The sequence below is a fragment of the Apodemus sylvaticus genome, chromosome 21 (genome assembly GCF_947179515.1).
Source record: "Apodemus sylvaticus chromosome 21, mApoSyl1.1, whole genome shotgun sequence".
NCBI classification, from domain to species: Eukaryota; Metazoa; Chordata; class Mammalia; order Rodentia; family Muridae; genus Apodemus; species Apodemus sylvaticus.
In genome coordinates this window covers 42039142-42053416 of record NC_067492.1, presented here as the reverse complement: position 1 = coordinate 42053416, position 14275 = coordinate 42039142, and the positions used below count along the sequence as shown (strand labels likewise).

Sequence of the window (14275 nt, the reverse complement as noted above, 5' to 3'; positions counted from 1 at the left end):
TTTGCTTTTGTTTCTTGTTTTTAAACAATATTATTGAACTCCATATATACCGGATCTGGCAGACCCAAGAACACTGGTTCTGCCGAGCCTAATGATCTTCGTTATTTTCAGGTTCCAAACGAGGGAAATAATCGACTCTTGAAAACGTTTACATCCTTTTACATCCCTTACACAAATAAATAAATGTACACAGAAAAAAAAAAACAACCCAGAACTAATGCAAAGGCTTATCGATGATAGGGTAAAGTCTCCAAGACGTTAACTAAATAAAACGCACCAAGTGTGAGGCAGTGTTGCAAATTGAGACCGGAAATGAAGGTGTGGGTCTGGATTCAAAGGCTGGAAAGGGCGCTGCTTAATTTGATTATTTCAGGTGACCAGGACCTTATGAGGATGGGTTCTTTTAGTTTTCTGCTTTTCTTTGTGGTTTAAAAAGCAATTTATATGCTAAATAACTGTAAAGAAAAGAAAGCTAAGGGTCTAGAAATTAGCTAGAACTTGCCTCTGAGAAGGTGATCTAGAAAGTTGCATCTATTGCCCCCCACCCCACCCCGGGAGGCACAGGCTGCCTGCTGCTTTGTCTGTTTCTCACCCCATCAGTGCCCTCCCTGTTCTCTTATCTCTGGATGCCCAGTCCCTTCTGGGCAGTGGCTCACTGAACATTTTGTCCACTGGCACTTTCCCAGAGAGGCCACATTCAAAGCTGCTTGTGCTGGGTGTGGTGGTGCATCCCAGCACTCTGGTTGAGGCAGGAGGACTGAATCCCAGACTAGTCAGGACTACATAGTGACATGCTATCTAAAAATAATGCTCACTGTTGCATGTCCAGAGGGGTCTAGAGAAACAAAGCTCTCTCTCTCTCTCTCTCTCTCTCTCTCTCTCTCTCTCTGTGTGTGTGTGTGTGTGTGTGTGTGAGAGAGAGAGAGAGAGAGAGAGAGAGAGAATTTTACAAAATAGCAAGAACAGGTAATATTCATGTCCCCATTTTATAGAGGAGGAAATAAATGCCCAAAAAGGTAAGGTAGGGGCCAGATGTATAATCAGTATTCAAATCCAGGCCTGAACTGGAGTCAAAATCCATTTCATTAGTTAGTACACACAGTGCAAAATATCTTTACTGTACTTTTAGCCTTATGTGCCCTACATGATTTATAAAATAAACTTAAAATTTCATTTTTTCCTGAAGAAAGAATCTGATAGCGATCATTTCTACTGTACTTAGAAGTGGACTTGAGTGGAGAGAAGATGCAGAAGTTTAGAGTACTTGCTGCTCTTCCAGAAGAACTGGGTTCAGTTCCCAGCACCTACCCACATCCACCAGCTCACAGTATCTGTTAACAGTTTCAGGGAGTCTCGTGCTCTCTCTGATCTCTGGGCACCTGCGTTCATTTAATGCACATAGATACACATAGTCACACACACATAAATTAGAACAACAACAAAAACCAACAACAAGTTGGACTCTTGAATGATTTTCCCTGGAAGATTTGTATATTTATCTTTGTGTGTGAACCCCTGCAGGGAACCTCAAAGTCAGCTCAAGACACCCCAAGTCCAAGTTCTCAGCACAAAGGAAATTCAGAGGCACAAAGGCCAAGGAATAAGAGACAAAGACAGGAGATAGAGGACTCGGAAGAAGAGGAAGGGAACAGGGGATAAGGGTAAGGGGTATTTGTCCCAGGTAACAACTGACTGCCTCTGGATACAAAGGAGACAGACAGGGCCCACGGATAGAAGGAGAAAAACAAGTGTTTGGATGAGGTGTTTAATTTTGATTGTGCATGTTAATTAGGTGAGCCAAAGGGGGCTTTTGATGGCTGGGCTTCAATACTTTAATGGCTGGACCTTGGTAAGTAACCTCAGGAGGAAGAATTAGCCAAATAAGAGAATAGACCTTGGTGGCTAGCTTTAGATATTGAATCTAACGGTTTTTAGCAAGGTAGCGGGAATGGGGAGAAGGAAAGGGCCTGTTAAAGCCATGCTTGCCACACGAGCAGCCCAGAGTCCCTTCACCGCCACTTTTTAAGTAATGCTGAGCTAACATCTAGCCCCGTAGCTTAGTCCTGAATTCCAGTGTAGAGATGATAGGCTGATATTTTAGGACCCTGCCATTCACAAGTGATAGGAAATGGAATTTGATCTGGGCTTGAGGTTCACATCTTTAATCCCAGAACTTGGGAGGCAGAGGCAGAGGCAGAGGCAGAGGCAGAGGCAGAGGCAGGCAGCTCTCTGTGAGTTTGAGACCAGCCTGGCTTACAAGGAATCCCAGGCTAGTCAGGGCTATTGCCCTGTCTCAATAAACCAGGAGCAGGAGGAAGAAGAGGAAAAGGAGGATAAAGTGGGGGAGGAGGAAGAGGAAGAGGAAGAAGAGGAGGCAGATGAACCAGAAGAAAGAGAGAGAAAGGTCCAATGTAAATTATTTCAAGTCAATAAAAAGGGAATTTGTCAGTTTACTTGTCTCAATGGAGAGAGTGGTATACAAGCTCAAGTTTCTGTCCACATATAGTTAGAAACATGACCACCAGCTGTTGCTAGGATCCTGACAGCTGGGGAAAAGATCTCAGCTTCACCCAGAAAAAAAAAAATCTCAGGGAATGACACTGGTTGGCTCACTTAAGACATGTGTTTTTACGTGATTGATTGATCCAGCCTGGGTACCAGGTCTAGCCTGGTGGCCAAAAGGAAGAGAATCTGGGCCTGGGCCAGAGACAGTGAGAATCCTCTAGTGAAGGTAGCTGCTTTTTCACAGAAGCCAAATTTGACTGTTACCGTTGTGCCACAACTTCTTTGTGCAGTTGGAGACTCAGGTCGGAAAACTAGGGATTGTGTGGGCAAAGGAACTGTTATAATGAAACCAAGCCCCCACCCCAGACCCTTTAAAGCAGTTGTTCTCAGCCTTCCTAATGCTGTGATCCTTTAATCCAGTTCCCCGTGGTGTCGTGACCCCCCAACCATCAATTATTTTCATTGCTACCTCAAAACTGTAATTTTGCTGTTATGAAATTGTAATGTGAATACCTGTGTTTTTGATGGTGTTAGGTGACCCCTGTGAGAAGGTCATTCAACCCCGAAAAGATGGAGACCCACCGGTTGAGAACCACTGCTCTAACGCGCACTCAGGTCAGCTTCTCAGTTGTTGGGTGCAGCTCTTTCTGTTTGAGTCTCTGGGGAGTCATGCGTGCCTTGCCTCCTTCCTCCAGGCTGGACTCGACTTTCCTGCCTGTGCCTGGCCCTGGGCGCTCTCTAAGGGCAGGGATAATTCTGCCATTCTCTTAGAACACATACAGCATGTCAACCACCACTCTCCCAATGCTTCTTAGACGTCTCCCTCCTCCTCCTTCTCCCTCACTCCTGTGTGCCCTGTGATGGAGGGAGAAGACCTGCTTGCTTCATTTAAACTGCAGGGTTAGTGGCTTCCGCCTTTAAGAACCACCCTCCAACAGCTGTGGAGGAAACTAAGAGTATGCAGCAGAAGTCACTGCTCACAAAACTTTTCGGCAAGGACCCCAAGACATCTATCTACTTTAGAATTCCTAGCTCAAACCCTGTGCCTGACACATTTGTGCATCAAATTGATTTTTTTCTGCTTGGAACATTCAGATAAGACCTAAGCCCTGGCCAATATCCGAATCATAGTCTTGGACAGACACAGAAGCTGAGAACCCAACCCAGGTGTGCCTAGACTCCCAACTCAAAGAAACTTATATTTACTTAAGCTATTAAGTTTGGGATAACTTGCTATGTAGTAGGCAACTAAAGTAATACCCCCAATGGAGACACTCTGTGCTTGCTCTGGGTCTGCAAAACAAATTTAAAGAAGATGGATGTACTGAATTGTTGCATACAAGATTGTCCCCCTCTCTTATTCTGACTTGGCGGGAGGAATGGTGTTTTATCTTTATTTAATAGGTGAAGACACTGAGGCCTGGTAAGTCAGGTGGCTTATCCCCTGGTCACATAGCTTGCTTGCCTGAGACTTGAGTCATGCCCACCTTCCCTCCAAGTTCTACTTTCTAACCTCCATGCCACATGGCTCTTTGCAGACAGGGCCATCTTGGGTTCTACGTGTTTGCAATAGAGTCAGCCTCCATTAAGGTCAGGAGGAAGATACATTGCTGGTGTACACCTGCTAAACAGCAGTGGAAAGGAGTGCGAGGAGCAGAAGGTGTGGCTGCTATTCAGACTTTTGTGGGTCCTGTAGACTAGGGCAATGGACAAAGTTACCTGTGCTAGGAGAAGGTAACTGTTTCTTCACTGGAATAATTCTGTGATGTCAGAGAGTCAGATTTTGTGACACCTTCTGGTATCTGTGACCCTAGTCTGCTTGAAAGGGAAGCTTCCTGGAGGGGGCAGAGGTGGGGATCTATCTCACAGAAGAACAAGGGCACAGCTCTGGGAGAGGCTCAGGCTGGCTCTGGGCTTTAATGGTTGTCTTCTTTACTCCGTGATCTGAGCTGGCCAGATTCCTTGTCACTGCCTTGACTCTGGGCTGTGCTCAGTGTCCTTGCAGCAACTCCAGTGTATTGTTTAACAGTATCCTCCAAAACGGAAATATTCTATCCTGCAGGGAAGCTCTTAAAACACAAAGGTAAACAACCCAGTAAAGCTTCAGGAAGTCCCTGAAACTGACTAGATACACTAGGCTCCTCCCTGCCAGAGTAATTACTAAAAGCTGAGAGTCCTGCTCAGACCTAAAAAGGCCAGGTTGCAGAAAAAGATTCAGACAAACCAAGCTACAAAGAAGACTCTGACACCAGACTAGGCTGTTCAGAAGAAACAGAGACCAGCCAAGGAGCCTGGAGACATTTAGACTAGTAATATAGGACACCCTCCAACCTGTTGCGCTGCCTGCAAGCTGTGCTCTAGATTTCCAGCTTTGTGTGCTGTCACATGCTGGGGTGGTTTGATGCATGTGCTTGTCACATGCTTTGGTGATGCAGTATTTCATTACTATATTGTATTTTTGCATGCATTTTTTTTTTAGAGAAAATTGTACAACGTGTCATAGCTGGAAGAAAAGTGTTTTAACATAGAGCCAAAACAAAACACAGTAAAATGTAAGTGCATTCATGTTCTTCTCTGTGCTAATAACCAGAACAGTGTTTCTTTTACAGTTTACATGTACTTTGAGTTTTAAAACACTAGGAATTTAAACGTGTTGTTTAGCAGAAAACAAGAACGTTTCTCAGAATAAATGTTATGTTCTAAATAGGATTAGGAAGTTCTTATTCGTATGTGATTGTCTTTACTGTGCAACACTGTATTTCATTACTATATTGGATTTTCACATGCATTTCTCAGAGAAAACAATACAATGTGTTATAGGTGGAAGGAAAGTGTTTTAACATAGACACAACACAGAACACATTACAACGTGAATGCATTTTTTTGTTCCTCTCTTTGCTAATAACAAGAAGAGTGTTTCTTTTACAGTTTACATGTTCTTTGAGTTTTAAAACACTAGGCGTTTCAAGGTGCTGTTTAGCAGAAAACAAGAACATTTTGCACAATACCTGGTATATTCTAAATGAAATTAGGAAGTTCTTATTCGTATGTGATTGTCTTTACTGTGCAACACTGTATTTCATTTCATTTCATTTCATTTCTCTTTCTTTCTTTCTTTCTTTCTTTCTTTCTTTCTTTCTTTCTTTCTTTCTTTCTTTCTTTCTTTCTTTCTTTCTTTTTTTTGGTTTTTTTGGATTTGGTTTTTTCAAGACAGGGTTTCTCAGTATAGCCCTGGCTGGCCTGGAACTCATTCTGTAGACCAGTCTGGCCTCAAACTCAGAAATCCACCTGCCTCTGCCTCCCAGAGTGCTGGGATTACAGGCGTGCACCACCACTGCCTGGCTTTTCATTTCTATAATATATTTTCACTTGCATTTGTCAGAGAAAACTGTTCAAAGCATTATAGGTGGAAGAAATGTGTTTTAACATAGACGAAAGAAGGCTACCGATTTGTTTGAGTTAATTTTAAATCTGGCCACTTTGCTGAAGTTGTTTATCAACTGTAGGAGTTCTCTGGTGGAGTTTTTTGGGTCTCTTAAGTATACTTCATATCGTCTGCAAATAGTGATGATTTGACTTCTTCCCTTCCAATTTGTATCCCTTTGACCTCCTTTTGTTGTGTAATTGCTTTAGCTAGTACTCCAAGTACTATATTGAAAAGATATGGAGAGAGAGGGCAGCCTTGTCTAGTCCCCGATTTTAGTGGGATTGCTTCAAGTTTCTCTCCATTTAGTCTGATGTTGACTACTGGTTTGCTGTATATTGCTTTTACTATGTTTAGGTACGGGCCTTGAATTCCTGTTCTTTCGAAGACCTTAACATGAAAGGATGCTGAATTTTGTCAAATGATTTTTCAGCATCTAATGAAATGGCCATGTGGTTTTTTTCTTTGAGTTTGTTTATGTAGTGGATTACATTGATTGATTTCTGTATATTGAACCATCCCTGCATCCCTGGGATGAAGCCTACTTGATTGTGGTGAATGATCATTTTGATGTGTTCTTGGATTTGGTTGGCAAGATTTTATTGAGTATTTTTGCATCGATATTCATAAGGGAAATTGGTCTGAGGTTCTCTTTCTTTGTTGGATCTTTGTGTGGTTCTGACATCAGCAAAATTGTGGCTTCATAGAACGAGTTGGGTAATGTTCCTTTTGTTTCTATTTTATGGAATAGTTTGAAGAGTATTGGTGTTAGGTCTTCTTTGAAGGTCTGATAGAATTCTGCACTAAAACCATCAGGTCCTGTGCTTTTTTTGGTTGGGAGACTTTCAGTGACCACTTCTATTTCTTTAGGGGTTAGGGGACTGCTTAGATGGTCTATCTGATGCTGATTTAACTTTGGTATTTGGTATCTGTCTAGGAAATTGTCCATTTCATCCAGATTTTCAAGTTGTGTTGAGTATAGGCTTTTGTAGTAAGATCTGATGATTCTTTGAATTCCCCTGGTTTCTGTTGTTATATCTCCCTTTTCGTTTTTGATTTTGTTAATTTGGATACTGTCTCTGTGCCCTCTGGTTAGTCTGGCTAAGGGTTTATCTATCTTGTTGATTTTCTCAAAGAACCAGCTCTTTGGTTATGTTGATTCTTTGTATAGTTCTTTTTGTTTCTACTTGGTTGATTTCATCCCCGAGTTTGGTGATTTCCTGCCTTCTACTCCTCTTGGATGTATTAGCTTCTTTCTGTTCTAAAGCTTTCAGGTGTGCTGTTAAGCTGCTAGTGTATGATCTCTCCAGCTTCTTTTTGGAGGCACTCAGAGATATGAGTTTTCCTCTTAGTACTGCTTTCATTGTGTCCCCAATTTTTGAGTATGTTATGCCTTCATTTTCATTAAATTCTAAAAAGTATTTGATTTCTTTATTTCTTCCTTGACCAAGTTATCATTGAGTAGAGTATTGTTCAACTTCCATGTAAATGTGGGCTTTCTGTTATTTTTGTTGCTATTGAAGACCACCCTTACTCCATAGTGATCTGATAGGAGGCATGGGATTAGTTTGATCTTCTATCTGATGAGGTCTGTTTTGTGACCAATTATATGGTCAGTTTTGGAGAAGGTGCCATGAGGTGCTGAGAAGAAGGTATATTCTTCTCACTTAGCATGAAATGTTCTATAGATATCTATTAAATCCATTTGGTCCAAAACGTCTGTTAGTTTCAGTGTGTCTCTGTTTAGTTTGTGTTTCCATGATTTGTCCATTGAGGAGAGTGGGGTGTTGAAGTCACCCACAATTATTGTGTGAGATGCAATGTGTGCTTTAAGCTTTAGTAAAGTTTCTTTTACGAATGAGGGTGCCCTTGTATTTGGAGCATAGATGTTCAGAACTGAGAGTGTTTTTCTTGGTAGATTTTTCCTTAAATGAGTATAAACTGTCCTTCCATGTCTTTTTTGATGACATTTGGTTGACAGTCTATTTTAGAATGGCTACTCCAGTTTGTTTCCTGGGACCATTTGCTTGGAAAATTGTTTTCCAGCCTTTTACTCTGAGGTAGTGTTTGTCTTTGACACTGAGATGCATTTCCTGTATGCAGCAAAATGTTGGCTCCTGTTTATGCATCCAGTCTGTTAGTCTATGTCTTTTTATTGGGGAATTGAGTCCATTGATGTTAAGAGATATTAAGGAATAGTGATTGTTTCTTCCTGTTATTTTTGATATAATTTTTATCTTTGTGTGGTTATCTTCTTTTGGGTTTGTTTAAAGAAGATTAATTTCTTGCTTTCTCTGGTGTGTAATTTCCCTCCTTTTGTTGGTGTTTTCCATTCATTATCCTTTGAAGGGCTAGATTTGTGAAAAGATACTGTGTAAATTTGTTTATGTCATGGAATACCTTGGTTTCTCCATCTATGGTAATTGAGAGTTTTGCTGGGTATAGCAGCCTGGGTTGGCATTTGTGTTCCCTTAGGGTCTGTATGAGGTCTGCCCAGGCTCTTCTGGCTTTCATAGTTTCTGGTAAGAAGTCTGCTGTAATTCTGATAGATCTACCTTTATGTGTTACTTGACCTTTTCCCTTGCTGCTTTTAATATTCTTTGTTTAGTGCATTTGGTATTTTAATTATTGTGTGACGGGAGGAATTTCTTTTCTGGTCAAATCTATTTGGAGTTCTGAAGGCTTCTTGTATGTTCATGGGTGTCTCTTTCTTTAGGTTAGGGAAGTTTTCTTCTATAATTTTGTTGAAGATATTTACTGGCCCTTTAAGTTGGAAATCTTCACTCTTTTCTATACCTATAATCCTTAGATTTGGTCTTCTCATTTTGTCCTGGATTTCCTGGATGTTTTGGGTCAGGAGCTTTTTGCATTTTGCATTTTCTTTGACTGTTGTGTCAATGCTTTCTATGGTAGCTTCTGCATCTGAGATTCTCTCTTCTATCTTTTGTAGTCTGTTGTTGATGCTTGTATCCATGACTCCTGACTTCTTTCCTAGGTTTTCTATGTCCAGAGTTGTTTCCCTTTGTGATTTCTTTATTGTTTCTACCTCCATTTTTAGATCCTGGATGGTTTTGTTCAATTCCTTCACCTGTTTCATTGTGTTTTCCTGTAGTATTTAAGGGCTTCTCCCAGTTTACTTGTGTTCTCCTGTATTTCTTTAAGGGAGTTATTTATGTCCTTCCTGATGCCCTCCATCAGCATCATGAGCTGTGATTATAAAGCCAAATCTTGCTTTTTTTGTGTGTTGGGGTATCCAGGACTTGCTGTTGTGGGAGAATTGGGTTTGGATGGTGCCATGTTGCCTTGATTTCTGTTAGTAATGTTCCTACACTTGTCTTTTGCCATCTTGTTATCTCTGGTGTTAGTTGGTCTTGCTGTCTCTGTCTGGTGCTTGTCTCTCCTGTGTGCTTGCAAGCCTGTCTCAGCACCCCTGGGTGACTGGCTCTCCCCTGGCACAGAGTGCTGTGGCACTGCCTAGCTCCTGGGTGCAGGTGGGGGCCTGGTAGACCGTGTCCCAAGTGATCTTACACTAGGGTGTTCCCTGTGTTCCTGGCTGCACCTGTCTGCTCAGTCACAGGAGCAAAGATGGCGTGACTCCCTTTAAATGCGGGACACCCTGCAAGGCAGATGTCCCTGGCAGGATAGGTTCACAGATGGCTGTGGCGCTGCCCAGCTCCTGGGTGCAGGTGGGGCCCTGGCAGACTGAGTCCCAATTGCTCTTACACTCGGGTGTTCCCTGTGTTCCTGGCTGTAATAGCCGGCTCAGTTACAGGAGTGAAGATCTGTACAATGCTTTAGATCTGGAAGAAAACTGTTTTAACACAGATGCAACACAAAACACACTACAGTATGAATGCATTCATGATCCTTTCTGTGTTAACAACCAGAGGAGTGTTTCTTTTACAGTTTACATGGACTGTGAGTTTTAAAACACTAGGTGTTTAAACATGTTGTTTAGCAGAAAACAAGAACATTTCACACAATACATGATATGATCTAAATGGGATTAGGAAGTTCTTATTTGTATGTGATTCCCTTTACTGTGCAACACTGTATTTCATTACTATATTGGATTTTCACATGTATTTCTCAGAGAAAATTGTGCAATGTGTTAGATCTGGAAGAAAACTATTTTAACATAGATGCAATACAAAACACACTACAATGTGAATGTGTTCGTGTTCCTCTCTGTGCTAATAACCAGAACAGTGTTTCTTTTACAGTTTACATGTACTGTGAGTTTTCAAACAGTAGGAACTGAAATGTGTTGTTTAGTAGAAAACAAGAAGGTTTCGTACAATATCTGGTATATTATAAATGAAATTAGGAAGTTCTTATTCATATGTGATTATCTTTACTGTGCAACACTGAGTAACCCAAATTAGGCTCATTGGTTCACCAAGTTGGACTTTTGTGGTATCCATATTTTGATCTGTCATAGACTTCCTCTCTGGGGTGAGTAGATGTTTTTTTTTATCTTCCCTAGGAAAAGTTTTGTCACACAACACAGGACAGTAAGTATGTCCATCTTGAGGAGGGTGGGTCTGGGCACAGTATAGGCAGTACCCCGTGAAAGCCATATAGATGGGACTGACTACAGGTCTTCTTTGTATTTTGAGTATACCCTGTTGTGACTGTAACAAACAGGGCTGGGACTCTAGTCTGTAGTAGAGTGGTGTCCAGAATGGACAGAGCTCTGGGTTTCAGCCCAGCACTGGGAAAATGTATTGAATAGCAGTGTTTGGTTAGCTGGCTAGTTAATGAGAGTTAGAATTAAGTCTCAGACCAGGGAAACCCTTCAGTAGCTCTGGGGAGGGACAGGGCTGTCCCAAGGCCAGGATTCATACTTACCAGTTTTGTGACCTTGGGCATATCCTAAGGGATTCTCCCTCTCTGTCTCCTCTAGTCAGGCTTGGTACAATATGATGGGTGAATGGGCTCTGTCCAGATTGATCATGGTGAGTATTGCTTTGGCAGGCCTTGTCTTTCTCCCTGATTCCCTCTGCCTACGTAAAAAATGTTAATTTCCCTTCCTAAAGCTAGCTTCCAAGGTCTATTCCCTTATTTGGCCAATTCCTCCTCCTGAGGCTGACTCCCAAGGTCCAGCAATCAAAAACTCCCTCTGGTTCACCTAATTAACATGCAAAGTCAAAATTAAACACCTCATCCTAACATAGGGATTCCTCCTTTACTTTTAAAAACCACCATTGTCCTATGGGCCATGCCTGTCTCCTCTCTATCCAGAGGCAGTCCTTTGTCCCTCTCTGAGACAAATATCTCTGCCCCACTTCCCCTAGTCCTCCATCTCCTGTCTTTGCCTCTTATTCCCTGCCCTCTGTCCCTCAGGGGTCAATAAATCTCCTGTGTGGGGAGAACTTGGTATTGGGTGTCCTGAGCCGATACTTTTCCTAACAATGGGTGTAAGGATGAGAGAATATGAGACCATTGTGCCAACGGCATTGATTACTATATAGAAAGTGCTTGGAAAATGTCACGTCTAACATGACATTTTAAATATTTGTGGTCCTTAAAAAAGAAAAAAAAAACGTGATTCAAGTAGCATCAGTGTTGCCCCATTATCCCCTGTCTCAGTCACATCCAGATCCACATCTGGGCTCTCAGGGCCTGGACTTCCCATTGCTATCACCCTTTTCCCTCCCCCAAGTTCACCTCTTCCCCTCCCTCTGGCCTCCTCACTTGCTTCTGCTCCCTCAGGACAGGGACCCCACACCTCCCATAGAACTGGGCTGAAAACAGGCCATTTTGGTTGAAAAACCCAATGAATAAATGAGTCTCCTGTTTTAGGATTATGAATCACTCCCTCCTTCCTTGCCCCGGTGGGAGCGTTTTCTGGGGAACCAGACTTGAGTGCATGTTTTTGGAAGGAATCTACTGAGGAGCTTGGCGCTGTGCAGGTGGCCACTGGGGGGAGTGGCATTCCCAGATAATGTGCCCAGCTCAGCCTCTGCCCTCTGAGGCCTGCTCCTTAGGGAAGGATTGTTGTTCAGTGGCTTGAGGGGCATTAACCATGGTGCTTCCATGAAGAGAGGATACACTTCCAGACACATCTGATGTCCTGGTCACCTGACCCTGGAGTAGACTGTGACCTCCAGTTCCTGTAGCTGGGGCTAAACTCCATGGCCTGGTTCTGGGAGACCCTGTGGGGCCCTCTTAAGTTTTCGTGTACACAGGCAGGTGACCCAGGTGAACCTGAACAGTATGTCCTCACCTCTGTCTGCCTTGCTCTTTAAAGCTTACTTTTGTAGCAGGAAGGCAGGAGAGGAGCCCTAGGGGCTGGGAGTTTCCATTCCTAGCCGTGTCTTCTCTCCTCTGTCTGACCTCAATTTGCTCATCTGAGGAATGGGTGACCCACGTGAGAGTGGACCAGAAAGAGGAGTGAGGATGTGTGGTACTTTCCAGATGTGTAAGGGTAGGTTGGGTGGGGAAGACCTTTTTCTTCTGCATATTCCATGAGGGAGTCCTTCTATTTCCCAAAGAGAGAGAATAGTAGCATTTTACCAAGCCCAGGACCCTTACAGCTGCAGTAAATGTCCCAGTTTGACAGGAGTCTTCTTGGTGCCAGCCTGCCAGCTCTGCTGGGAGAGGCCATGAGGCTTAGAGCCTGAGGGTGCTTAGTGGGCAGCTTTTTGGAGATACACCCATCTGAGGTGATGTGTGGTCCCACGCAGCTGACAGTGCTGCTTCTAGGGCTGCTTCTGAGTGCTCAGAGGAAAGGCAGCGGGTGGCAGTTTCCATGTGGGGGTCCTGTGTCGTTTCTGCTGTGTGGTCTTAGAAGGGCTGCTAGAGTGGGGTTGTGCCACGAGGTCACACACAAATGCTCTTTGCTGCCAACCCTGAGGCCATGGCCAGCCTCTGTCCTCACAGAGACAGAGATAAACACGGAGCCCTGGACCTAAAATAAAGGGCAACCCAAGGATTCCTCCCTGGAGCCCACCTAGTGTTTACTGCAGATCTCCTATGTACCAAGTGCCCCATAGGAACTAGGAAGAAGCTAGCAGAGGTAGGCTGACTTTGGCTTTGTGGAGTTTGCAGCCTTGTGAGGGAGACACTTGCCACATATATGGCGACATTGGCCACCCTTCTGAAGATAGCAGTGGTTAGGATGGTGCTTTGTCCCAGCCTGGGATTCCTGCAAGGCCTCCTGAGCATGCTGTTCTTGACATGAAGAAGGTTGGGAGCCTTAGGAGTACCTCAGAGCAGCGACTTTCAAGCTGTGGGTCATGATCCCTTTGGCAAACTTCTATCTTTGAAGGTATTTACATTTCAGTTCATAACAGGAGTAAAATTACAGCTATGAAGTAGCAATGAAAATAATTTTACTGTCAGGCTCACCACAACATGAAGAACTGTATTAAAGGGTTGCAGCTTTAGGGAGGTTGAAAGCCACTGCTCTAGAGGAAACAAGGACCAGGAGAAAACCTAAGGGGAGAAGCAGGAAAAGTGACAACGTGAGATGCTTGGTCTCAAGAAGACACAGTGATAGGTTGCAGAGATTAATCTTCCTCTCGAGGGACGGGACTGGCTTCCCAAGCCCCAGTCAGACAGCGTGGCCCGCCCTGGGTCATCTACCATAAGATGTAGAGGCCAGATTGGATAACCCGGAAGTGATCTCAGAGGCAGGGTGGAGGGTATGTGTGTGGGGCGTGGTTCCTCTATGCCCTGACTGAGTTGTAGTTGTTAAGAAGACCAAAATAAAGGCCCTTCCCAAGAAGTCTGAGGCGCAGCAGAGGTATCAAGAGCTGCTGGTCAACCTGAACCCCATTGCACAGCACCTGGCTTCCCGCTGCCGGACAGGCAAGCTCTACGAGTGCATCAAGAAGGCTGTGACACAGAAGCAGATTCGTCGCAGGGTGAAGGAGGTTCAGAAATTTGTCATGGTTGTGGCAGGAGACACATTGCCGATTGAGGTGTAGTGCCATCTTCCAGTTATGTGCGAGGACCAGAACTTGCCCTACGTCTGTGTCCCCTCTAAGACGGAGTTGGGTGCAGTCACAGGCTCCAAGCTTCCCACTCGTATGATCATGGTGAAACCCTGTGAAGAATATCAGGAGGCCTATGACAAGCGCCTGGAGGAAGTGCAGGCACTGCTTACGCCTCTGTGAGAGACCTGGGCTGCAACCCAGCCCGTTCCAAGAGATGCTAGGCTGGCTGCAGGTGGCTGCCCACCCCAACAGCATCTCCCTGATTTCTTGATGTGTGAATCTCCCCAGGCAGCTCCAAAGCTGTTCTTGGAGGTAGAGCCAGCATCTTTGCCATTATTGCTGTGTCTTGTTGAGCTTTGACGAAGACAGTTCCAAGAATATGGGATAGAAGTAAATGCTAAGG

The 14275-nt window shown here is 43.8% G+C and overlaps 1 pseudogene; it reads left to right on the top strand.

Annotated features, from left to right (window-relative positions):
* Window positions 1-10862: 10862 nt before the first annotated feature.
* Window positions 10863-14052, top strand: LOC127671579 (H/ACA ribonucleoprotein complex subunit 2-like; annotated as a pseudogene).
* The last annotated feature ends 223 nt before the right edge of the window (window positions 14053-14275 follow it).